The sequence below is a fragment of the Brienomyrus brachyistius genome, chromosome 21, assembly GCF_023856365.1.
Source record: "Brienomyrus brachyistius isolate T26 chromosome 21, BBRACH_0.4, whole genome shotgun sequence".
In the NCBI taxonomy this organism is placed as follows: Eukaryota; Metazoa; Chordata; class Actinopteri; order Osteoglossiformes; family Mormyridae; genus Brienomyrus; species Brienomyrus brachyistius.
Window position 1 is genome coordinate 9,831,972 of NC_064553.1, and position 25,671 is coordinate 9,857,642.

Consider the following 25,671-nt stretch of genomic DNA (forward strand, 5'->3'; position numbering starts at 1 on the left):
AGAGGCATGTAATATATAATGAAGAAGAGAGAGGCTGTCATCCTGCATTTTACCTGAAAGATAGTGCGCTTTGATTTAGAGCTGCTGCTTTGCTACATCTGTGCTGATTTACAGCACGGAAGGTCTCACTGTTATTCTCTATGTGGCCCAGTTGTGTTTTTGAGTTAAGATTTCACAGCAGGAATGATAGAGAGAGAGGAACTGGTAGGGTGTGTGTTAATATGGGACTCTAGGGACTAGACAAGTACCTTAGGTTTTTTCAGAAAGAAAGTGTTTTAAAAGAAATAAATGTATTGAAATTAGAGCAAATAAACGTTCTTCATGGTTCCACTGGTCCTGAATGTGTGCTAGGATTTACCTCTCACACTATGGCAGCTGTAGGATTTTAAGTATCCATGTACGGTTCTGGGCCACGGGTGTCATTGGGTCAGGCAGCACTGGGCCTACTACAATATCACCCTGGCCTTCTCGTCAACGCGCCCCGTCCACCAGGGGGCAGACCTCGGGCCCGTGTGACTTGTTTTGGTTTCCTGCACTGTGCCTCCCACACACTCCTCATCTCACAAATCATTCCAGGTGCTTCCCTGCCAGGCCTTCCACGGGACTCTTCCTGTAACTTCCCAATCCCGGCTCCAGTTTTAGGAGTCATCATTCCCCAGGATAAGATCGAGGAGATGGACCTCAGCCAGAGAGGTGAGCGCCATTTTGTTGCTGGAACAAGCTGCCATCTTTCCTTTTTTTTTTCCTGCCTCTATTCATCTGCTTTTTTTTTCCCAGAAAAAAAAATCCTGCTTTCCAGAAGCAGACTTTCCCAGCCTCCTGCTTATGTGTGCTCGTCAAGGATGAGGTCGACCCGGAATACACAGAAGGAACGACGGACCTTTATCCTGCGGTCGCATCCGGCACATTTTGGCAAAGAGCTTCCGAGACCGAGTGCGTCGTCCAGGAAAATCCGAAAAGAGTGTGACGGGAGACTGTAAACAAGCCTCTCCGCTACGTCTTAGGCATGGAAAAACCCCGACTCGCCGTAACCCACGCAGAGCGGTGAGTCGCTAGGCATTGTCACGGCACTGGCGGGCCCGCGCCGAGGGCGTCGTTCGCTCCTCGCCGTCTGCGCCGTGCCCGTTAAATCAGGACGTGGCTCGCCGAGCTGGCACGCTGCGGTAATTAAGAGCGAGCCCATCTGTGTCCGCCATCAAAGCAAGTGGGTCCGCACGGGAGGGGAGGTGATGCACTCCAGCTGACAGACACAGGCTCGCGACACGCTCACATGGTGCGTGAGACAGGTGAAGGTCACCCCGGTCACCAGGATCCTGATGTCTGACACTGGCTTACCCACACACCAACCGCCCCCCCTGCAACATACTGGGGGAAATCATCATCCTTATCCAAAGCATAACTTGTTAAATCATTATATAGCCAAAAGTCACTTTGCTGACTCGCTAATTTGCAGGCCGAATAAAATCAAATTCATACGGTATAATGATTATTCCTTTACTATATGTTTTGCGGTATTATACTTTTATCTACAGCATTTACTTATTATATTGTCTTGATTGTCCTTAATTGTTTTACCCCAAGGTAAATTCTTTGTATATAAAAGTATTTGGTGATTTGATCCTCATTCTCAGCTGTTTAAATAAATGATCTTCTTAATAGGAGTGCACTGAACACATTTATGCCTGAGCATCGCTGGTTATAACCGCACACGTTTGGGTCCCAGCTGTGGGCTCTAAAATGATTCAGCTGCAGAGAAACATTTCGGGATTATAGTCATAGGGAAGGATTGTTTTCCAGGACGCGAGCACATCTGGGCTGGGATGGGTCAGCCTGTACGATAAAACCTGCATCTCTCTCTGCGACTTCGTTCTGACCTCACTGGAGAGTCAAAATTGATTGATGCGGGATTTTCACCCCCCGCCTCAGATGCTTGCTCGCAGGAGAACGTTAACCTGATCCCCGGCAGACCTGGAACGAAAAGCACAGACCGCATACAGGGGATAATGTTGTAGAGGCCCGTAATCTTGGGACAGTTCCCTCCATTACGCAGTTGTGACGTTTTTAAGGTTCCTGACGCCAAATCGATGGGACATAGCTAATAAATTATGTCAACGCAAAACCGAGCCGGACAATTGATTCCAAATGAGTGGCTTCGTCAAAGCCGGCACTGTGTATATTTATGCTTCTTTGAACTGTTTCCTCTTCATGCAGACAAAAATCAGGCTTGAGTACTGAACGTGACTGGGTGCACGATGCAGGAAGCATCCTAGAGTGCTTTTCATAACTGAGCAACACACACAGCTCGGGCACATTTGGAATTTTCTGCTTTGGTGCAAAAGCTAGTTGAAATATGCACAATATTCATATTTATGAAGCTTTTCTGCTCTGTGTTGTGGTCGAGCTGCCATCACGTTTTCTTCATTTGCTAGGCCCCGCCCTACCTCGTTGCTTTGATCGTACAGAGGTCGACCACCACATGGCGGAGCTGCCAGCTCCAGCGAGCGTCCCATCCCAAGGACGAGTGCGTGTCTCTCTCGCCTGGAACATCCTTAAAATGTCCCCAAAACATCCTAGGCCCTTGGCACCAACTACTCCAGCATCTGCTCTCAATACGTGGAAGATGTGGAGGCCGGCGACTTGGAAACATCCAAGGACCGCTGTGGTATGGCATGTCATCGTTGCTGTCCCATCCCTCTCTCTCACTATTTTTCTCCGGCCCCATCTAAAGGAGCTCATCTGCATAGATCATCATGACTTCGGCGCACGCGGACAATGCTAATGTCACGGTCAGGGACACGCCGAGACCGACAAGTGCGTCCCACAGTTCAGGGCCGATTCTCTGTTCCTAGCCAAACCGATGCTCGATGGTACATGTGCATTTCATTCACTGAGCACGTTTCACTCGATCCATCGATACACAGACTCCGCAAAAATGCGAAACGCTCAAAGGGACAGCAGTGAGCCCCTTGGAATGAGTCATTCTCGCTATTGCTTCATACGCTCGTGAATATTCACCATCTAACCCAGTTTACTTTGTGTGTTAATGCACAGCAGTGGCATATTCATCAAGCCATCCAGAAGTGGGCATTTGGCTATGTTGGGATATTGGGTGGGCACTGGGGTGGGTGGGGGTAGCAACTATAAAATTAGTGGATCGGGGAAGGGGGTGGCGATTGTGAAAATTGTCGACCTGGGGGGTAGGGTGGTCACTGTAAAATTCGCCAGCCGGTTGGGAGGATAGCAAGTATAAAAGCTGTTGACAAGGAGTTGGGGTGGCAACAATAGAAGTTGTCAAACAGGGTAGGGGGTAACGGAATGTTGTATCAGTAGATGGTTCATTTGGCATTGCTCATATATATAGTTATGCCCTTTGTACACAGTCCTGCTTGCAACACATGTAGTAGTAAAGGGGATCTTGACCACTTGGTGGAGCAGAATTCATGTCCGCAAGCGTCATGGCAGGCTTTTTCATGGGGGGCAGAGATACATGGTCTCATTGTACCGAATTTGACCTCTCACTGACAGTTGTGAACTGTGTGTGTTTCATTTCTATAAGGTGTATGAGATACATAACGGAGGAGTATGCTGTCAGAAAAAAACCTCTGAGGGTACAATTACTTCTCACTGGGCAAGTAACCTCAAGGGTCTGCCAACTGTGCTCTAGCTGTAGGTAAATGTACCTTGTAGTCTAATTTAAGGTACAGAAATGGACATTGAGGAACTATATACCATTTGGGTTACATTAATGTTGTTTATACCTTGGGAAACAAAACTGTACCAGGGCTGTACTTCTTTTTCCTGACAGTAGTTTGGAATTCTTCTTAAAGGAGCATTAATGGTTGAAGGCAAAGTTAAGTAAAAAAACACTCACCAATTGCTCCACAAACCCTCATGCAGTGCCGGGTCGTGGCGAGCCTGGGGACCATGGGAAGAAGCAGGTCACGAGGAAGGGAATCACCCCAGATAAGATGCCAGTCCATCACAGGACACAGGCTCACACCCTATGGGCAGGTCAGAGACACCAACTTACATAACCATGTTTCTCCAGGAAAAACATCCACACACGCAGACCCAAAATGATATGAGCCTCCAGTACTAATAAGTAAGCCACCAACGTGACACTTGACGTGAATTACCCTTAGCATTTAAAATAATGCACTTTTTAACACCATTAATCTGTAAACCCAATAGCCCACTGAGGCCTCTTTAATCAAAATAATGGATGTTTTCGAGTATTAATGTTAGAGGAGGGGAATATATCAAAATGGAAAATTAATTTGTTGGACTGTTAGTTTTGCACATACACTCGAACAAGACCTTGAATCTGCCAGGGACAGTACCAAGAAAAAAAGAAAAAAATGTTGGTTTTTAGGCGAATAATTTTGGATGAAAAACAATCTTACGCAGTTTTCCTCAAAATACTCAAGGGAGCGAACATGAATTTGAGACTGCAGAAAACACTTAGAAAAAGAACATTTTTAAATGAGCCGTGTCAATGCTCTAAACACTAACAGTATTCAGTATTCCAGTGCCTGAGGCGAGCGGTAAGTGTATAACAGGAGAGTAAACGTTTGTCCACTTGCAGCGCTGCAGATGATGCTCATTTAAAATGTAGATGTCAATACCGCACTTCTCTGGTGTCGTCCAATAGTTATGCGTTATATTTAACGGATTATTTTGTGTTAATACACACCTGTATCACTAAGGTAACACTAAGATACAGCCTGTCACTTCAATACCTGTTTACTTGACGAGGTGACGTGTGTATTTTTAAAAAATAATCTGATTATTGATTCAGTTGTTTTTGCTTGTCTGTTGCTATAATGTTTAGTTTTTGGTGTTGCGGGCACATTTCAGCAGATGTCATCTGAATGTCGTCTGTAAACGCTCGCGGATGTAAAGCATATATATATATGGAAGGAGAAGAAAGGGCAACAATGTGGAAACCGGAGGAACGAAATCTCTTTTGGCCAGGAAGTGGTCAGTGTGAAATATGCCTTCTCCACTTCCAGTAATCAAAAAGGAACGGAAAGAAAAAAGATCGAGAGATGGAACGAGGGAAGTGTGTAGCCTGTCAGACAAACAGCCAGAGTGACCCAGTTATCTTCCTACGACGGGGCCCGGAGGAAACCAGAAAGAGACGGGAACTAGACCCTGGAACAGTGATGGATCCACCGGAGGATTCTGAGCCAAGGTGCGGCAGTGCCCTCTGGCACTTAACCTGAATATCTCCAGCTGTATAAATCACTAAAAAGTAGCCTTTCGATGAAAGAGTTGGCTAAGCAACTAAACAGAAAACACTGTGACATACTGCCTAATTTATGATGTCCTGTTACAAAACGGAAACGCATCGGATGCCCGATACTAAAATGACTGTAAGTAGGTGTTTGGACTCCCCCAGAATTAATTAGCCATTAGGGAGAAGGGAATATCTCCTTCGACAATTTACTGAACTTGTCACATGGCTCTTCCTTTTTCCTACTTCTTGTTTTTTTCTTTCCTTTTCATCCAATCAGCATTCTAGGTAAACTGGTGCACAAACTCCAATCAGCAGATTCCAAACAGTATTAAGAATTAGATAAGAAGATAACATAACTCAGCGCATTCAGCGATTTATAATAAAGTGATCCTGCAAGGTTTATTGGACGTTACTTATATAACCTAAGAAACAAACACAGAGGACAGGAGGAAAAGCCATTTACCCATAAGACTTTGAGTTGATACAACCTTGATTCTATAAAAATGTGGCTATATGCTCTGTGATACTTTAGAGTAAGTCTGATCCAAATGGCCATGAAGATTCAAGACTCATTAATCAGAGTGCTCTGACTTGCCGGTTTCAGTATGAGCCACCCACAGAAGCTGACTGGAATTTAGCAGAGGACGAGTCACCATCACTATGGACCTGGCTAAATGGTGACCCGATGCATGAAGAATTGGCCAGCGTTTGGCTTTTGCTTCATCGACATGCCTACAGGAGTCAGCTGGCGAATTTTCCCAGCTGTCCCTGCTCAGGGGACGGCCACCCCTCCTGGAAACACTGAAGGCCCCGTTTTTTGGGCTACTAGAGACTCAGAGGCAAGAACGTTGAGGGAAAGTGGGACCTCCTCACTGGGGGCGTCCACGGTGCCGACGTGGGGCCTGTTAGCCAAGCTATCGCCCAGGGGTTTAAGGGTGATTGGCGTCACATGGTCTGCGTTCAGACATCTGTACAGCGTAACCAGAGGTCACATGATCCAAGGTGCCGTTCATCCCTCTCACCCCTATTTATTTTTACCTTGTGTTCACATTCCTGCCAGTACAGTTTGCGATGTCCTGACCCCTCTCCCTCCCCACCAGCCCCTGTTAATCCTGAAAAGGAAACCCCAATAAACCTTTCCTTTCCTCCCCATCCCGGGATCATGCTGCAACCAGAGGCGTGTCTCACAGCCAGTTAAAGTAAACATCTCTAACAGTAGCACTTAGAAATGTCAATAATTTTACACAATTAAATTAAATCAATCAAGAACCTATCCTCACTCGGTCTTACACCTACATTATAAATGCTTTTGTAGCTTTGTCTTTAGAAAAAAAATACATTGTCAATGACGAGTGGCTGAGTGGGTTAGGCTAGTGTTCCCCTGTTTTAGAAAGCCTCCAGTTCAATTCCTCAGCTGAATAGTCACATGTCTGTTAGGTCCTTGAGCAAGGCCTGTAACCCCCTAAAAATACCCCAAGGGAGGGTTGCCAAACAGCTGACCCTGCACTCAAACCCCAAGCTTCAATCCCTCCTGTGGGTTTATACATTAAAGTTGAGCAAGATGGGATACACAGAAAATTTTTAAAAATTCCAATATACTTCTCCTAATAGAGCATTATATCTTAAAAATCATGTTAATATAATTTTTCAGTTTTCTGTGGGATCACTGATGCAGAATTTTTACTATCAGCTTGCAGCTGTTTTAGACATTTGCTATTAAATTGAATTGCATTATGGATGCCTGTCCCTCGAACACGAACACACCGCGATGTTGGATATGACTCTTCAAGCCCAGCTGCTTATGTGATTCCCACCAAATGTGGCGCGCGGATGATCACAGCTGTGCGGCCCACTGCCGGTTGGTTCCACGCTAATTCGGCAGGGCCACATTTAACATGTATATTATTAATCAGGCAGTAAAATTACCGTCTGACTTACAAATCGCCCCTCTGATGAAGGCAGTCCGGTGAGGAATATACTGCTGTTTGCTTGCAGATGTCACCTGTGTGTTTTCCCACTGTCGTGATCTATTACCTCAAACGCTCTTGGGCCCGGCTGCTGTAAAGTATGGGTTTGCAACGGCGCGACTCTAGCAGGCGTAACCCACAGCGAGAGCAGATCTCTGGTTTGGACCGGGTTTCCTTGTAATAACAATGGTACCTTAAACACTCAGAATAACAAAGAGAAATGCATCTGGGCCGCAGCCGCCGGGTCAGAGCTGTGAGAAGCCTGCGAACATAAAGAAGCGAAGTGCAGGTGAGGCGTCCCTGCGGAAAACGACATGCTGCGGCGGACAGAGAGGCATTAAAAACAGCAGCTTTTGTTTGGGTTGTGTTTCAGTTTGTCGAGACGCTTTCTCTAAGTAATGGAATAACACAGGAGTAAGAACTACAGCAGCCACAACAAGAACAACAGCAGCAACTTCAATAATAATGATGATAACCATGCTGGTCCCCCATCCTGGGTTGTTCCCCGCCTCGTGCCCACAGCTTCTGGGATGGGCTCCGGGCCCCCCTCAATCCAGAAGGATAAGCGGTTTGGAAAATGGATGGATGGATGATAATCATAAAAATGGATGGGTGGATGGATGATAATCATAATAATTGATGGATGGATGGATGGATGGATGGATGGATGGATGGATCAATCAGTCAATAAAGCATGTCAACTTCTGTACTGGAATTTGAAATTTGAAATATGCATGGATAGATGGAATTAATAAGAATAACACCACCACCACCATCAGAAACAGCAGCAGCAATACTAATAATAATAATAATAATAATGTGTTTTCAAACAATATGCTGAGGGCTCCGAAAATTCTCTCCTTGCTTTGAGTATAAAGCACAATGAAGCCCAGAACTACTAAAGCAAAAGGACCAAAGCAAACAAACAAAGGCAGGGGGATAATGACATTCCTCCGTTTCGTAATAAAGCAAAGCATACAGACAAATGTGGGAGAAAAGTAAAGGAGAACTGCAGGAGCAGAGAGAGAACCTGCGTGACAGTGGGAACGGAAACGCAATTAGGTAAGGAAGGGTCGCGGCCGATGTGATGGGGGAGGGTCTCTCGCTTTGTACCTTCTAGGTTACTTCTAAATTCTACGACAAGTTCCCAGCTGAGGGTTCTTTGGAGCAGGGCTAAGGATGGCTGCTGTCGCTTTGGCAGCTCACAAAGGACTAGAGGAGGTAGAGACAGGGAATGGAGAAGCACAGGGTACACTGAGGGGTTAAGAAGGCACCGATATTCCGATCCACGTCGGTTTTGGTGGACCGCCTACAAGGGCGCTGCAGTCCTTCATAAGGGAGGCCGTGTCACAAGATGCAGGTGATCGCTCTCTCTTTCTATCTCTTTCTGTCTCTCAAATTTTTGTAAGGACCCCTACGAGGAGCTACAAGGAACGAGTGAGGCTTAAAAGGTTGGCCAGTCTACTGATCCATTTCGGTTTTTTTAAAGATCAGGAACAAGAGCTGCAGTCTGTATTCTGCGCGAGGCTCCACAGAGCCGGCAGTGTCGTCCCGAGAGTCAGGTGATCTCTTACTCAAGCATCTCTCTAACTCCTACTCATACCCCAACCTCTGGAGGGCATCGTAGTTCATTGAGTAGGCTGATGGGGCCTTGATGAAACACTATGTCATTGTATCTGTAGGAGGTATGGATAGAAGCTGAGAGAGACAGGGTTCTTCACGTAAAAAAAAAAAGATCAAATTGTATAGCACAAAAAAAAGTCTTTGGAATGTCAGCATGTTCGAAGTATTATGGGGAAACGTGAATTACTCATCTCTTAACCTAGCTTCAGAAACGAAAAGCCCAGAAGCTTTGTTTTATTACTGTCCAACTACTAGGAATGTGGATCTTTCAGGTATAAAGTCAATGATTCAGTGTGTAATGCAGAGACAGAGGCAGACGGTGTGAGGGAACATGATACTGGGGGTGGATTTAAAGCCAGCCAGAGACTCATTGTTTCCTGTCCGGAATGTAGGATGTGAAACTACTTAGGGTAATGATGGAGCTTCCAAATTCCGGGGAGCTGAGTGGTTAATCTGACGTCTGTCCTTTTTTTTATGTGCAGATATAACAAACACCATCTTGTGCAGCTTAATGGGGCCAGCTTGAGATGCTTTTAAGGTTTTCATATTTAAAAATAGATATGCTGTTTAGATGATGATGTACTTTGAATATGTGTTTTTAAGTGAGTCATATATTGGATGCTTTGTGGAATCATGAAAAGCTCAAATCATCTGCATGTATTGTTTAATTTACTAATGCAAAGGTAAACACACAACAGCTGCTATAATCATATCTTATTCCATTGTCATTATTATTGTTATTATTATTATTAGCTGTGTTGTATGAATCTTTCACAGCTGATTGCAAATGAAACATCCAGCCCTTCTGTCGTACAGATTATTTCTTTACCGTGCATTTTTAATTACACCAGACAGGATGATTATGACACAGTTTTGCGAAATATTTATCCTGATTTTTTTTACCGCAAAATTACTGTAGTTACAAACACATGCAAAAAAAAAAAACAAATTGCTCCGCATTCCAGGGTGGAATGGAAATGATTTATGCATGCAAAGTATTTACAGTCCAGCGGTTGTGCACTGTCACCCACGAAAGTGTGCTCAGACATCCAGCTAATCGCTTTCTGCGATTAAAAAGTGTGGGAATCCGGTGAGTGCCAGATGGGGCAGGAAAGTCGAGAGGGGCACCGTTTTGCTTTTGCAGCCCGTGGTTTTAATGTGCAATTTCTGCCGTTTATCTTAAACACCGCCACAGCCAATAGCAGAGAGCGCTGCACAAGTGACATAGCCCCGCAAATTTGGAAACAGGACAAAGGCCCAGCAGGGGAATGACTGAGAAATGCAGACAAGCTACACGGACAGTCCTACTCCCCAGTCATGTGTTGCATGTGTTTAGATTCATTGCATATCTACTTTAATTCTCCCTGTTGGTGCTGCTGTATGTTTGGCTATTCTGGTGACAAACCGCTCCTAATTTTCACCAATTTCCGCCACTATAAAGTCCTGGATTGCAGCTTGACTCGCGGCCCAAGCTGGCATCCATCGATGTTTCACGATCTTGTCCGGCTTGTTCCCACTGTGTCGCTAATACCTGCAAAACAATAGCTGTTATTGCCCGACTGTGATTCATAGGCCCTCTACGTGCGCGAACCCCTCTCCCAGGCTCCCGCCAGGCCTTCGGAAGCACTACATCCCCACTGGGATATTCAGATAGGGGCCGGGATGAAGGGTAAATAGAAAGCATAAAATGGACGAACCGGAAAGGGGCGGACCGGACATTCGTCTCGAAAATCGGGGCGAGCTGAGAGCATGTGGCAACTTGATCGGCATTGGCCTTTAATTTAAATGCGCCGGCTTCAGATTTCCGTTTTATCTCTGCTGATAAATCACAGTTGGATCTCTCTTCAGGGACAGTATTTCCAAGCCGGTCGTCATTTAAGTAGGGTGTGTTGGAGGGTGGGGGGTTTGAATCCCACTTGCCCATTCTGTCCAAATCATAGCCATACGTTCCTGCACCTGCACCCCCCCCCCCTCCCAAAACAGCCACCCCAAGAAAATTCCTAAGCACAATATCCTTCTGCAAACCTCCGCTGTTGTCTAATAATCATCATGAGCGAATTAGACTCCTGGGGGGGGGGGGGGGGCTTCAAAATGGGGGCTCCAGGACAGGGAAGCAGGCTTTTGTTTGGCTCTCGCATCAGGACCCAGCCCCCCGCCCCCCGCGCTGTCGACCCCCACACTTTCATTCCAGTGGGTGGAACCAGTGGAGATAACAGGTACTGGAGACACCGGCACACTGCCCGTTTGGTGCCTCTGGCAGGTAGGAGATGAGGGTAAGGGGGTCTCGCCTCGACGACTCTGACTCATGTAGCGTCACATCAGCATCCGGGGGACGGCGAGGGGCCAGGAAAGCCTGAGATTGTCAATCAATGAAAAACTCCAGATCGGGGGCGGTGACTGGATAATCTGCTTATGGCGGCTGACTTATTTAGCACTCGGGAGGTTAAAAAAAAGCTGGGAATTACAGAAATGACAGCCGTGATTATTTTCCCAAACTATTTCGCCACTTTTCTTGTGTTCTAGCTACACCGATTACTAAACGAGAAGTTTGACGACCCTAAAACTCTGCAGGATGTCCAACATCATTTCCTTTTTTTAAACTGTCCTGCATCTTAGTTAATTTTGCAAAGAAATTATATAATATCACCCAGGATACTAAACGGGCAACTGAAGATCTATTTTTGCCCATTCTGCCGTGACCCTCCCAGTCAGGCCTGTACCATGATCAAAGGCGGGATGGATTTCTCACAGTCTTTCCTACCTGCTCCTTTTAACAAAGGGCTGACTTTGTTTAGCGTACTTGTGATTTTGATGGTTCATTTAAGAGCAGTGATTATGTGTTATTGTGTGCTCATCTGTTAGGAACAATCGGCTACGCCGATGAGTAGCCCTACCTCGGTAATCTCTGGGGTAAAGTGGAACATCCTTGTAAACCAGAGGCAAGACCCCTGCCCCACCCGTGCGGCACCAATCGATGGTGATCACAGTCACATGGCGCCCATGGGACACTCACAGGGTCCTCATAGGCTGGGTGACAGCCAATCAAGAGTAGTAGGAGGCCAAAATCCATGAGGCCGGCCCCATTTGGTGCACAGCTCAGAGGCACTGCCATTAACACCGGAGTGCTTTTCTGCTGTAAAATTAGCGAGAGCTGGGGGCAGCTAAAAGGCTCTGCTATGGTCTTTGGTGGTACCTGGTCTCCTCCTCTTCTACATCCCCTTATACCCCTGGTGATGTGACATCAGCGGACAGTGACGGTCAAAACCAGATACGCATAATGAACCAATGTCCCCTAACCCAGTCCTCAGGGTCCGCCAAGCGATCCACATTTCTTGCTCCCTCTCAGATCCCGACACACCGGTACCAGGCATTGACTTTTCTTGATTGGCTGGGAGCAAAAATGTGGACTGGCCGGGGGTCCCGGAGGACTGGGTAGGGAAATACTGCAATAATTGAAACACATTAAAGGTTGAGGGAGGGGAGGAGGCATTGGGGCGCGTCTGATAAATATGCTGACCGGTGATCAGTGGAGCTTTTAAGGGGCAGCTGACCAGTCAAGCCTCTGCAGTAGGTGACTGTTTGGACCCATTAATGCCAGCCTGTTGTGGTTTAAGGTTTCTACAGAGTTTTTTTAAGGTACATTTATGCTGGAATCGTGTAAGAAGAAAAAAAGAGTGAAGGTTTGTGAAAACCACCGTGAAAAATATATAATCATAACAGAACCATAAATTATGCTGTATGACTTAAAAACTCTCAGAAAGTGCAAAAGAAAATATCTTCTTTGTTTTTAAATTCCCTTCGTAAATCGTGTCCGCAAACATTAAGAAATGCATAAGTATGCATATGTATACAAGAGACTGCATTTCTGACACGCAATGACTTCAAATTGTTCATGTAACAAACGTTTTGTGTGTCAATTTACTTCGGGACTACAAATCTACAAAGATGAAATCGAAAAGAATACAGAATCACAATTTGAAAAATTGTTTTCATAGTTTTGTTTGCGGAAAAATCAGTGGTAAGCCAGTGAGGAAAAAAAAATGTAAGTTATTCAAATCATACTTTTAAATATCTGAAGTATGATTTTTTGTAAATTGTAGTGCGACAGTCATGGGCCAGTCAAGAAAAACTGGGCTGCTTCCAGAAAGGCCGGCTTAACTCCCAAATCTCCACGAATAATCAACTCAGGGGCTTGCCCGCGCTTCCAAAGCGGTCTTAAAGAGTCCTGATTGAATGTACTGGGGAAAAAAAAATTAATAAGTTATAAGAAGCAGAAATGTCTTCTATCTGTCCAACTTTGCCAGGAATGTTTGCTATTGCAGAAATCAGATCCCTTAAAAGTTTACAAACCACCTCTATATTCCTAGAATCTGGATTTTAACAGAGAGGTTTTCTGTATTCTCTTCTGGGTATAAATAATTACCAGAATAATATAATAAGTGAACAAATTGGAGGGGGCTGAGCCCACAAAAAGGTAATCATGCATATTAGCTGTTTGCGAAAGTTAATGATTTAGTAGGGCCAGGGGGCTGGGGTGGGGGGGCTGCCAGGGGGCTGGGGTGGGGGGGCTGCCAGGGGGCTGGGGTGGGGGGGCTGCCAGCCCGAGGGACTTTCAAGATTACTTCCATTTTCATATGGGAAACAAACTTCAACAACAACCTCCGTTTAATGTTTTTTGGCTGTTCGGGGTATTATTTCTGCATGCGTCCTTCTTCTGCACATGTGCACAACACATTTAAAAAATAAATAAATAAATAAAGTCAACCAAGGCACCAAACGGAAGAAAAATTGTGTGCGTGCCTGTGAGAGAATGTGTGTGTCTGTGTGTCTGTGTCTGTGTAAAGAGATGATGGCATTGATTCACAAAAAAAAAATAAAAACCTCACAGATAGGAGGAAAATCCAGGGGAAAAACAGGATTAATTACCCCCCCAGCTACTTTGCGAGCCAAAGAAATGAATGTGCCCATAAGCCCAGCAGCCTCGCCTCGCCGTTCTCTATGTTCCCAGGCTGTGCTGAAACGCTCAGCGGAGCTGCCAAACCCGGCCAAGCGCTGGCTGCCCACCCACCGCTAATTGGTTTCTGTCGTACCCAGAAAGCAGGCGAGGGGATTACAGACTCATCGACCTGGAGGAGACCATTAGGCGACAGGAGGAGAGGAATCCCGTCGGCGGAGCGGTAAGCGTCTTCCAGCGCTGATAAGTTTGCCGTAACTCTTGTTAAGGTGCCGTGGTCGAGACTCGTGGATCCGAGTGACACCGCACCGCGCTCGGCGGCGAGGTCAAATTGGCCGGGTGTCTCGGGCGCTAAACGGGATGCTGGTCGCTTCATGTCCCAGGGGGCGGGGGCGGGGGGGGGGGGGGGGGGGCACAGTGTCAGTGGTTTTTAAAGTACCAGCCTCAGAGATGAAGATTAATGAGCTAGACTGTGCCAAAGCTTTGCCAGGCGGAGACCATTAATAGCGATCCCAAATTCAAACCATCCCAGCAGAGACATTTGAGGCCAGGCTAGAACAAAAAAAAAATGCCCAGGCGGAGAGTTTGGGCCTGGGGCTACAGGCGGTGCCCCCAGAGTCCCGGCAAAAACAGCATGGGGCTTGTATCCATTCCCACATCCTGAAAAATATCAGCTGCACCAAGTGCTGTCTATAAAGACGCTCGGCTGATAACGATATTTGAAGGAATATCAAAAAAATAAAAATCAATAATTTTTCAAAAGCGGCTTCACACAAAGCAATTTGCAGTTTCACAATAAAAGGCCAATTTGCCGTGGGGAAATATAATGGCTTCTATCCAAAGCAACTCGCACAAACAGGCCGGCAAATTATCAACCAAAGTCTTGAGTTGAGTTCCTTGTTCCTTGTTTAAGTATAACATGAAGGCTTCTCTCGGGAATGAGACCAACAGCCTCTTACTTCACGTCCGATTCTGAACAGACTACCTGCTACCATTGTACCACTAATATCAGACAGATACAGTAATGTGCAAAAAAATCTGGCTTCTGTATTCAGACAGGAAGATGAGATGGAATGAGGTGCATTATGGGAAAAAAAGGCTCGCATGCACTTTAGATGAGCGCGGCCACATGAACAGTGTAGCCAGCTGGTACGACTGCTCCTGCGTAATGGTTTTTGCACGCTGTGGGCAACAGTCTGTCGGGGTGTACCGGGACGAGGACCATGCGGGGGGACCGGGGGCTACTGTGAGGAGGTCCAGGTTTGCTAATGTTGCGGGAAAATGAAAACAGAAAGCGGCCTTCCTGTGGGTTTTTGTGGAAGTTATTAAAGAGGTATTCCAGAGGAGGGGTTTGTTATCGCTCTGTTTGATTTATCACCCTCAACTGGAAAATCCCAAGAAAAAATCCATCAATTCCAGGTGTATCCTTTCATGTACCCCCCAGGACAGAAGTGGAAGCACATTAGACTGTTTTCCCTGCTTCCCCTCTTATACGCTTCGTGAAGGAAAATATACGGCAATATTTTAATAATAAAATTCTGGTAATAGCTAACTGGAAGTAAAGGAGCATTTTTTAAAAGTAAATAGCTATTCGACGCAAAGTACTAAATTTGTCGTCTCAGTCTCGCTCTTGCCCCAGTCTGCGTTTACGATCCTAAGTCAATGGGAGACTCTGAAACGAAAGTTTTCCACATTTTGGGAAGAGTCTGGTGCTTCCCATTGCGCTCGACTCAGCAGTCATGCCTGCTGTGGTGCATAAATGTTTGACAACTTTTTTTTAAGTGCTATGAACTTGGCTACAAGCCGCATTTATCGTCGTTGCACGCTAAAGATGCAGAAATGCGGGTATGTGGCAACTCTCATAGATGGCATCGTCGCCGCCCCAACAGCTATCAGGGTCTTTAGATGTGGGGTGGTTGCAAGATGCAAGAAATGAAAAGGAACCGTCGTCGTGTTTTACTGGCATTCTTACCTCAGTAAACCACGTTACAAGGATATTCCAAAGCCGTTGGTCTGTTTCCCGTTGGGAAGATACGCACCACATCAAACAAGCCTGCCATACTGAGTGCATGAAACATGCAGGGCAGAGGGGTTACAATTAACGTTCGCCTTGCTAGTCATCTGCCATTTTTATTTCCCAGTTAAGCAGACAGGCTTTCGTTTACAAGTTGAGGTAAATAGAATAATGTGGACGGACCCCCTGCAGACTTGGATTATAATTTGTCCCTGGACTTTAAGGCAACCCCCATGGTAAATGTTGCCCCTACCATACATTTTGAATCAAGGAACTAGGGGGCTTAGTGGTCCTTAAGCAAGTGGTACAAATCATTCACAAGCATCCCAGGAAACAAAGGTTAAGCTAAAGTATTAGAATTAATTCCTAAACACACATTATATACAGAGTGTCTCCTGCCGGGACACTGATCTATCCCGTCAGTGAACCCCGTGCCTCAGGAACCAAAACTTCTGGCTATATGACAAATTTGTGTCTACATATGCTGTTTGTGTATATAACGTTCTGGTTCGGAAACATATAACCATACATTATATTAGTCATATGTAAAGGCTAATAGATTGATTAATGTTGTTAATTAATTTTCTCTCAGTTCATTTATATTAGAGAAAAGAAAAAGGCAGTCTGTGTATATATAGTCCTGACGTAAATGTGCATGTAATGATACATACCGGCTTTGTCTCAGCACGCATCCAGGCTGGACTCGAGAAGTTCGCTGCTTCAGGAAACGGATCCTCTGCGGTTTAGGAAGCAATACGTCTTTGTTTACTTAAGTGAAATAAATGTGTGTATTATATATTTTTTTTGATTTTTTTTTCATCTCCGTCGCTTTTTAAAATTTCAGTTTAAACAGGTGCCGTTATTGTTACTGTACTTTAGAAATGTAGGAGGTTTCTGTGTATTTTGCTTAATTTTAAAAAAACATTTTTTAAAAAGCATTCGTCGCTTTTACCTATACACAAACCTTTCTTATTGTGATACCTATGCAGAGCCGTATCTCACCCAAAAGGAAATTCAGTAAGATGTTTGTAAAGCAATGTTTTTCCCATTAAAAACTTTACTTATTTATATTTATAATTAATATATATTTTTTGCTCATTCTTAGCTTTCGATTACATTAATAATCTCGCTTAGAAGTATTTCTCTTGGCGTACGATGACGTAAACGGCTTATTAATATTTTATGCACAAAAACAAAAGGTAACATTGTTAAGCTTTAATCCTTTGAAAGCATCCGTCCGTCACGTGATCCTTTGGCCGGCGATGCGCTTCACGCGCCTACGGCTGGCGAACGGGTACATATCGGTAAATAAGGTAAAAGCAATAAAGCGAGCACACGAAACAGGCAGGGTTAAAAAAAAATTCAAATTTATGCAGCAATACGACGCATCAGTAGCCCAATTATTACGTTAATTTTTGGGCAATCAGTAAAGTACAGTACCATAAAATATTTCATGAAAGCCGATCAAATTTTAACACTGAAATCAGGGACGCTTATAACGCAAATAAAAAAAGTATTTTTTTTCTTTAAATAGACATTTGCTTCTTTTCCACAAAACACTAACAGAAGTAATTTATTGTTTACTATTAACATTTTAATACCCCCGAAAATAATAATTTCAGTTTTCTTAACATATTTAAATAAATAGCTTGAACACTGTGATATTCTTATACATAAAATATGACACTTAAATAAGTACCTGAAGTAAATATTGGATTAAAAAGAGTTTCTGGATTCGATATTTCAAGGTGACCGAGAACAAACATTTTTAGCATGTTCATAAATATTATATTCCGTATGCAATGGCTTGTGTGCGGCAGACCGACATTATTACCTCGACTCGGCGAAAAGACTATCATTAAGTATCTTTAAGAGCTTTAATGACGTGGTGCCTAACCCGAGAATGTGCTCACATCTTTCAGGTCGCAAGGCCAGATGTTTAACCATTACGCTACCTGCCAGTTGGCGATGATCATTTCTACTGATTGTAATCATCCATGATGTTCCCTACCCTCTCACCCCACCATGTTTCTGGCTTTCCAGCTTCGATGGAGAGTGGCCCGCACCTGGGGTCACCCTTTACGACATCTGTAACATGACCACAAAACATACTCTCTCACACGCTCTCATTAGTCAGTGAAAGGAAATGAAAATTCTGTAAAAAAAAAACCCAAAGCATCATTTAGCACTATAAAAATATACTTGGAAGGACAAAAGGACTAGTAAAATAGGCTGGACAAAAACCAGGGATCCCATTTAATTCCTCCAGATGTCCCAACGCACTGCTAAAGCAAATTACTTTGGTTCAGACCCTATTTATAGAAGATGACATAAAACAAAAGATATGGACACATAAACATATATTTTGTGCCGAGTTGTTGTCGTGTATGGATGCGTGAAATGCCACGCTTGGTGTGTAAGTAATGGTTCTATTTAAAATGATGGTTGTGGTAATTCAAAGCCAAAATCTGTGTTGGAAACGTAGTATGAGTTACACCCAGGGCAGTATTGTCCTTCGGCACCAGGGCCTTCTGAGCGAAGGGTACCTGTACCAAGCCCTTTTTATGGCTAGGAGAAGAGAACCTCACCCACTTGAACACATTCCTCAACCTTGGAGGGGAGGAGGGGCTGACAACAGTTCCTATGAAGATGCTCCAGAATGAAAAGAAATTGCAGCACTTTCCAGTGAGACATAATGATCTTTTATTCCGCTGAATTATTTTTTATTCCAAATGAATGAAGAAACGAGAGGGGATCACACCAAGAAGAGAATAAAAGGCAGAAAGCTATTCCAATAAAAAAAAAGCAATTGTTTAATAACTAATTTACAAATAGACTCAGAAGTTTGTAGACTGTTCCTTGGCGATGCGTTCATGGCTGTGCTACTCGTCCTGTGACTCGCTTAGGCTACTGCAAACACACCCACCAAACACCTTTGTATATTATGTTTGGAAAGCACTGGGAACATGCCATGCCATGTCCCATAAGAACCCCCCCCCCCCCCCCCCCCCCAGCCCGGATTCAAAAAAGGACCCCGACTCCACTCCCTACGTTCATTTATTTTATTTCTCCTTCTATTTGGTTAGGGGCATCATAAAATAGGAACAGCCAGTTGGAGCTCCGAACTGTTCATTTAAGTATACATCACTTTAATCACAGAAGGTCTGTTAGGAAAACAAAACACTTAATCAACGTATGTTGGTAGGCCCCGGGGAGGGCAGAACAAGGCCCAAATGGGCATGAAAACCCCATACCCCACGCTAAAGGACAAGGAGGGACAGAGAAACTTCAGCTTGGGTTTTATATGGATATTTTTCCATTTCCCCAGTAAAAATGTTGCCTTTGTCCACAAGCCTCCAGAGGGCTATGTACTGGGTGCCTGCACTCGTACCTGTAAAAAAAGAGAAAAAGAATAACCACCCAGTTCACCAATCGTCATTACCGTACATTTTCTCCTCACGACGTCATTGGCTCACACGTGAAATAAGATATCGTATGTCGTCTCGTCGTCTCCCTCTGTCGCAGCTGTTGAGATTTTTTCTTTTTCGCCAAGAACTCCATTGGACTCAAGCTCCATTTTTGACCAAAAAAAAAAATGTACGAGGTACATGGTTACAGAATCTTTATTTGATTAGCTATCGACTTTGTGGGCGAAATAGCTCCGACAAAGATCTTTGTTACGGGCGTACATTTAAAAGCGAGCGACCAGTAATCGATTGGTTACAGAACTGGGGTCTGTTCCCCCGAGGCTCGTCGACTGAGCTGGGTTTGTGGAAAGTGTCTTATGTGACACCACTGTCAGCGGGGATCACGTCAGCTTCACTTCGGTTTCTCGATGTTGCCATTACGGCTGCAACTGGCAATTTCTGTAATTTCCTCCCGTGGATCCAAAGCCTGCAAACGATTAATGTATTCTGTTATGCGGTGGCATTGCTATCAAATTCAATTTTCACAGCCTGTAGCTATGATTTTGCTACTGAATCCATTTTTTTGGAGGCAAAAATGGATGCCAATGGTACATTGCAGAAGGTACAATTAAAATGAAAATAAACAAGCACAACCTGTAGAATAACACTAGTCGATCGCATTCTTTCATTCGTCTTCCATGCGTGGAAGCCAGGACCTCAAGGCTGGGGAATACAGAACAGGATGCTTTGAGGTATTTGACAGTAATATATAAATCCATCTTCCAGCTGTTTTTCCACTCAGAGTTGCATTGGGGCTGGGAGGCTCTTGGACCATATATATGCCTCTTTTTATTAGCTATCGCAATAAGTTTTGTATCCTATAAATTTGTTCTATAATATTAATTTGTTATATTTTATTTTATATTATTATTATTATTATTATTATTTATTTTATTTTCCTATAACACATATTTTTTTAATAAGAGAAATAATTTTTTTTTATTAAAATTAAATTTTAAACTACACATACAGGCTGTATGTTTGTATATTAAAGCACTACCCTATTATCTATTACTGCCGATAAACGTCATAGGAAACACAGTACATTCCAGACTGGCTGTTTTGTTGTCGGTTCCTCAAAAAGTAGAGACTCGTGGCTCCTCCTCCACCAATCATAGCCTCTAAAACCTATGTTTGCCTTTTAAAAACGGTATTTAATGTTACGTTTTGCTTGTTCTGAGAACATCGAATTGTTAACGTATTACTGATGTAAAGCCTGACCTTATGAGGAAAACTTTTAAGTGTAACTAGTGTCTATATCAGGATTATTAAATATATGTCTACTGAATAGCTATTTAATTGATATATACAATTGCTTATGTATAATTTATTCATACAATATATAAAGTATATTAATGTTATAGTTATATATTATATAGAGAATCAAAATGTCTACTAAGCAATAATAATGATAACAGATGCAACAATATGTTGCGATGCTGTAATATTTTGTGTTGGCTACATTGTGTCCCACTGGGACACAGTGACTCATTCTCTGTTCTCTAGAAAAGCTCTGTGGGATTTCTGATATTGTGCATCCTCGCAGTGTAATGCGATTTAGGGTAGAGTTAATTAATGCGGTAATTTGCTCTGAGGTCATGGCGTCTTCGTGGTGTAATCTCGTCGGGAGACAGGCATGACTCAGAACTCCGAAGTTTCATTATCAAAGTACTGGCATGAGGGCTTATGGGAAAAAAAAACCCAGCCTCTTTATGGGCCGTCATTAGCGTCAGCCAGGATCTTGGAACGCGCTCCTTCGCTTGGCCGTCCACATCTTGTACATTCGAGCTAAAGTTGAGCTATCAAGCGTGAGGAGCACTTCGATTCGTCCCCAGAAGGTGCACTGAGCCAGCTAATGAGAACTGCATTAGCGAGCTAACAAATAAAGAATATGGCGGGATCATACGTACAGTTTTGTCTAAATAAGCTTTCAGAAAAGTCTCGCCGTGAGAATAAACAGCAGAGGGGCTGACAAAACGTCAGGCTTCATGCTGGAAAATGATTGGCAGTGGGAACCAGCAGAAATGTTCCCCATTTATGTAATGTCAATAATGTCAATTTTAATAATATTTACTGCAGTGTTTTGACGTCATAAAATCCACAATTTCCCTGTCCCGATGAATAATTTTATTTCCAAACAAATGGCAATTAAAATAAGTGTTTTATTTTGTTTAAGTTGCCCGTAGGACATTGCTAAAAATGTCATTCAATGTCATACTGTCATATGTTTAATTATCATCTGCATTGTCAATTTAGCAACGGTTAAGCAACTTCATAGATAATTAATGTTTTTTTTTTGTTCAAATTCAGCCAGGGCATTTAAAGCCAGCCTGTATCCACAGAGTGTGAGGAGACGTTGAAAGGTTACAGAGTTCACGGGATCCAAGGGTCGTAAGTTATGGAACAGACAGCCGCCGCTAACTGCTAACTCCCTCCTTTTCACTTGTTCATAGGTGTCAGATTCATTATTTGACAGGCAGAGCCTTTATTGTGTTTTTTTTCGGCAATATCAGTGCCCTGCTAGCTAAGATGCACGCGTGAATGGGAATCTGACTATGCAAAGAGACATTTTGTTCGAAAAACATAATCATATTCTTCACACACATATAGGTATAAAAGACAGATGATTAACTAATAACCAAGCCAGCGAAATAGGATATGTTGGATTTTACGCTAAAGAATATTATTCAAGATAATTACACATTACGCATTTTTGTAATTACTGCCTACAAACCCAATAAAAACTCAATATACAGCTTCAACTTTTTTTTTGTTAATTTTTACCTTCTATGTTTCATTTAGCTGTAGGGTACAAATCTGTGAAATATATTAAAATGAGCAAACCTGCTTTCATACTTACGTGTGCAATCCTCTGGGAGAAGTAAGCCACATTTTATCCCCTCTCAAATCAAAGCTTGTCTGTATTTTAAGGCTTGTACATGCATAATTTTTTGTTATAGACAAAAAAAAAGAGAAATAAAACATTACTTCAGCAATTACTTTTCATAACTATTAATTGAATCCAGCTTTTTATAATAAACGAGACTAACAATAATTTCCCTGTAGTCTCTGGTGGTATCAGGCCGTCCATGTCTCTAGACTTGAGCTCCTAGCCCATCTGCCTAACATTACCATTACAGTCCTGGCTCTGCCAAACGCAGCGTAGAATTAGACAGACCTAATGTGGAAAATTAGATTGAACGGCAATAAAGAAAATCCATTGGATGAACCAGTTGCCTCGCCTTTCCTTCCCTTACTAACAGCTTTTGTTCTAGAGTTCTTGCAGGAAGAAGCCTATTGAAGACAGGCTAACACAAGGCAGATGCTTCAGCGCTTGGCACCGTGAAAGGTTGGGGAGGGGGTCTGAGTAATGGTCTTGTTCTCAGACACGACCACTGTCGTGATTTTCCTGCGAAAGCGCTAGCCCCGGCTCTGCCCGCATTGCAGGCTCCCAGAAGCTAATACACACCATCTGACACCTGTCAAAACAGAGGTTGCTTGTCAAGCATCGCGGCCTGTCGGCTTCCAGGGTCTGCCTGTGCCCGGCTGGCTTTGGCTGCTTTCCAATCTTTCCTCCACCCAACGCTGCCCCAAAAACCCACCTACAGTATAGCCGCTTCGCTGTCTTGCTCCGCAGTTACCAGAAGATACAGGCATCCCCCAAAACTGAAGAGCAACTCATTAGATCTTTGACCAGCAAGGTCCGCAGAAAGTTCTGTGCCTTGGCCATTGCGTCTAATGCCAGGTTGTCAAAACGGGTTCTGACACGATTTTCCACTGGCCAACATCTATTTGTAAACTGATGGTTCTTGTTTTTGTGTGAGGTTTTTGCTTAAAAAATATGCCTGCAGTTTCAGGTATTGTTTGTTCCTGCGTTGCTATTTTAACAGATAATAAACAAAAAAAATGGAACAATATATACATTTGTTACAGGCAAATAGTGCCGGTGGAAGTGCTTGGGTGCCGAAAAATGATGACCACAGTTATTGACTTGCACAGTCCTTCTAAATCACCCATAATGCAATTGATCGTGTCCATATAGCGCATCACTTAATTATATTCCCTCTCTTACACTGAACAGGCTATCTCTGAGATTTATTATTTATCTTCTGTGCCTCGCAGTTTCCAACTGTGTCACTTCCTATTTTGTCATTTTACCGAAATCAAGATGCATGCAAGAGAGCGACTATTCCAGGCTGTTATATCACACTCCCACCCCCCACACAAAATATGAACACCCTGTATTGCTTTGGTGGGGGTCTGGGTGAGTTATCTGCCCCTGGCATACTGCCCCATCAGGGCATTTTGTTGGCATTGCAGAGAGTTGCCTTAAGGGAGTGTTTTCCAATCCGGTCCTTGGGGACCCACAGCCGGTCCATGTATTTGCTCCCTCCCACCCCAAGCTGGGAGGGAGCAAAAATGTGGACCGCTGGCAGGGAGCTCGGAGGGAGCAAAAATGTGGACCGCTGGCAGGGAGCTCGGAGGGAGCAAAAATGTGGACCGCTGGCAGGGAGCTCGGAGGGAGCAAAAATGTGGACCGCTGGCAGGGAGCTCGGAGGGAGCAAAAATGTGGACCGCTGGCAGGGAGCTCGGAGGGAGCAAAAATGTGGACCGCTGGCAGGGAGCTCGGAGGGAGCAAAAATGTGGACCGCTGGCAGGGAGCTCGGAGGGAGCAAAATCATGGACCAACTGTGGGTCCCCGAGTACTGGACTGGGAAACACTCTCTTTAGCAATTACTACACTCCAGGAACCAGATGCATCACCAAGGAGACTGGAGATTGTTGGATGTGATGTGTGATCTGGGATTGTCCTCTTGGTGAAAAGTAAAATAGTTTAATCGATATCCATTTTACACCTGCCGGAGTTCTCAGTCAATAGACATGGCTATTACTGTACAGTGATATTTTATATTTATAGACTGAACGACAGCAATTTACATGGCATTCTAGCACATAGATTCTGTTCTGCATGAGGTCTATATGTATACATGAGCCATATGAAATGAAAAAACAGTCCAACTCGGCTACCATAACTTTAGGGTAGCAGTTTTAGGATATTTGTTTTCTTTTCATTTTTTTTTATAAAATTGCCTAATTATTGCATTATTATTGACATTATTATTATTATTTATTATTATTATTATTATTATTATTATTATTATTATTATTATTATTATTATTATTAGAAGTCGTATTATATTGTACAATCAGTAAAGTAATTATTATTATTACTATGTGTAATATCTGTTAATGAACTGGGAAAATCGAAGCAATATTATATTTGAATAACTTCTTGGATGAAAATGCAAAAGTTTTCATTTTATAAGTTCTTTTCTGCAAAATGTGAACAAAATGCTTTTCTGAGATGATATTGGCTGACATTGAGTCTGTTTGGATCAGAGGTTGTATGAAAAGGGGAAGATGGTTTTAGTGGCGCGATGCTGAAACAGTGGACTGTAAATAAAGAGGATCTTGCCGCAAGGTTGCGATTAGCGACGACGCTGCTGGCACCTGGACTCCATTTCTGGCGTTTTCTACGCTGCCTGACCCTTGCAGGCGTGTCGCAAAGCTTCGATCTGTCACGCATGTGGGATCGCTTTCTGGGAGCGCAGTTTAACCTGTTCGGCACTTCAGATAGCCTTTCCCCCTTGAAAACGACCACCGAAACATCCCTTCTGTTTCCTCCGCCAGGCAATCACACATAAAAGGAGAGTAGTAGAGTAGTAATAGACTTAACACACATCTCAAATGACCAGTCCTCTTCAAAGAAATGATCAAAAATCACCCAGAAGAATTAGATCCCAACTGTTGAATGAATAACCTTAGATATGGAATACGGCACTTGGCTTATGGGGACCGATGGCAAAACCCACTGATCTCCCTTTTGCCTGCAGGAGAACTCTGGCTGTGATAGGCTGATGTAAGAATGCTGGGGATTTCAGCTTGGTCATTGGCTACTTTTTGATCATATTAGAATAGTGGTGTGTGTGGGGGGGTGGGGGGGAGGGGTGGGTGAGCTTCAGGAAAGTTACAGCCAATTACAGCAAGCAACCTTTGAAAATCCTTTGATTGGTGCGTGTCGTTTCCAGTGTGCCCTTGGCGGCAGCAGTCGCATCTGAATCGGCTCGCCAGGTTTTCCCACTTAACGGCACGTGTGTTTCATTTGTTTGGGAAGAAAAAAATGCAATAATTGTTGCATGGAGATGCGACACTTATCCTGGAATGGTTTAAAACTCAATTACGAAAATGACAAAAAACAGCCCACTCTTTTTCATTACAAAATGCCTCCTCTGACTTCATTTCTATATCATTTGGCTAAGAACTAGAGGCATTTTTCTTTAATTAAATGTGCATACTTAAAGGAAGGCAGGAGCCTTGAGTGAAAGACGGGACTCAAGGTATCGCTA

At 43.7% G+C, this 25,671-nt stretch overlaps 2 long non-coding RNA genes across 2 annotated transcripts; both read left to right on the top strand.

Annotated features, from left to right (window-relative positions):
* Positions 1-557: 557 nt before the first annotated feature.
* Positions 558-3,079, top strand: LOC125717153 (uncharacterized). The gene is made up of 3 exons (XR_007384483.1): positions 558-693; positions 778-1,044; positions 2,430-3,079. It is a non-coding gene; the product is annotated as an uncharacterized LOC125717153 (long non-coding RNA).
* Positions 3,080-8,143: 5,064 nt separating this feature from the next.
* LOC125717144 (uncharacterized) lies at positions 8,144-24,049 on the top strand. Its single transcript, XR_007384481.1, has 3 exons — positions 8,144-8,268; positions 13,924-14,006; positions 21,575-24,049. It is a non-coding gene; the product is annotated as an uncharacterized LOC125717144 (long non-coding RNA).
* Positions 24,050-25,671: the final 1,622 nt, after the last annotated feature.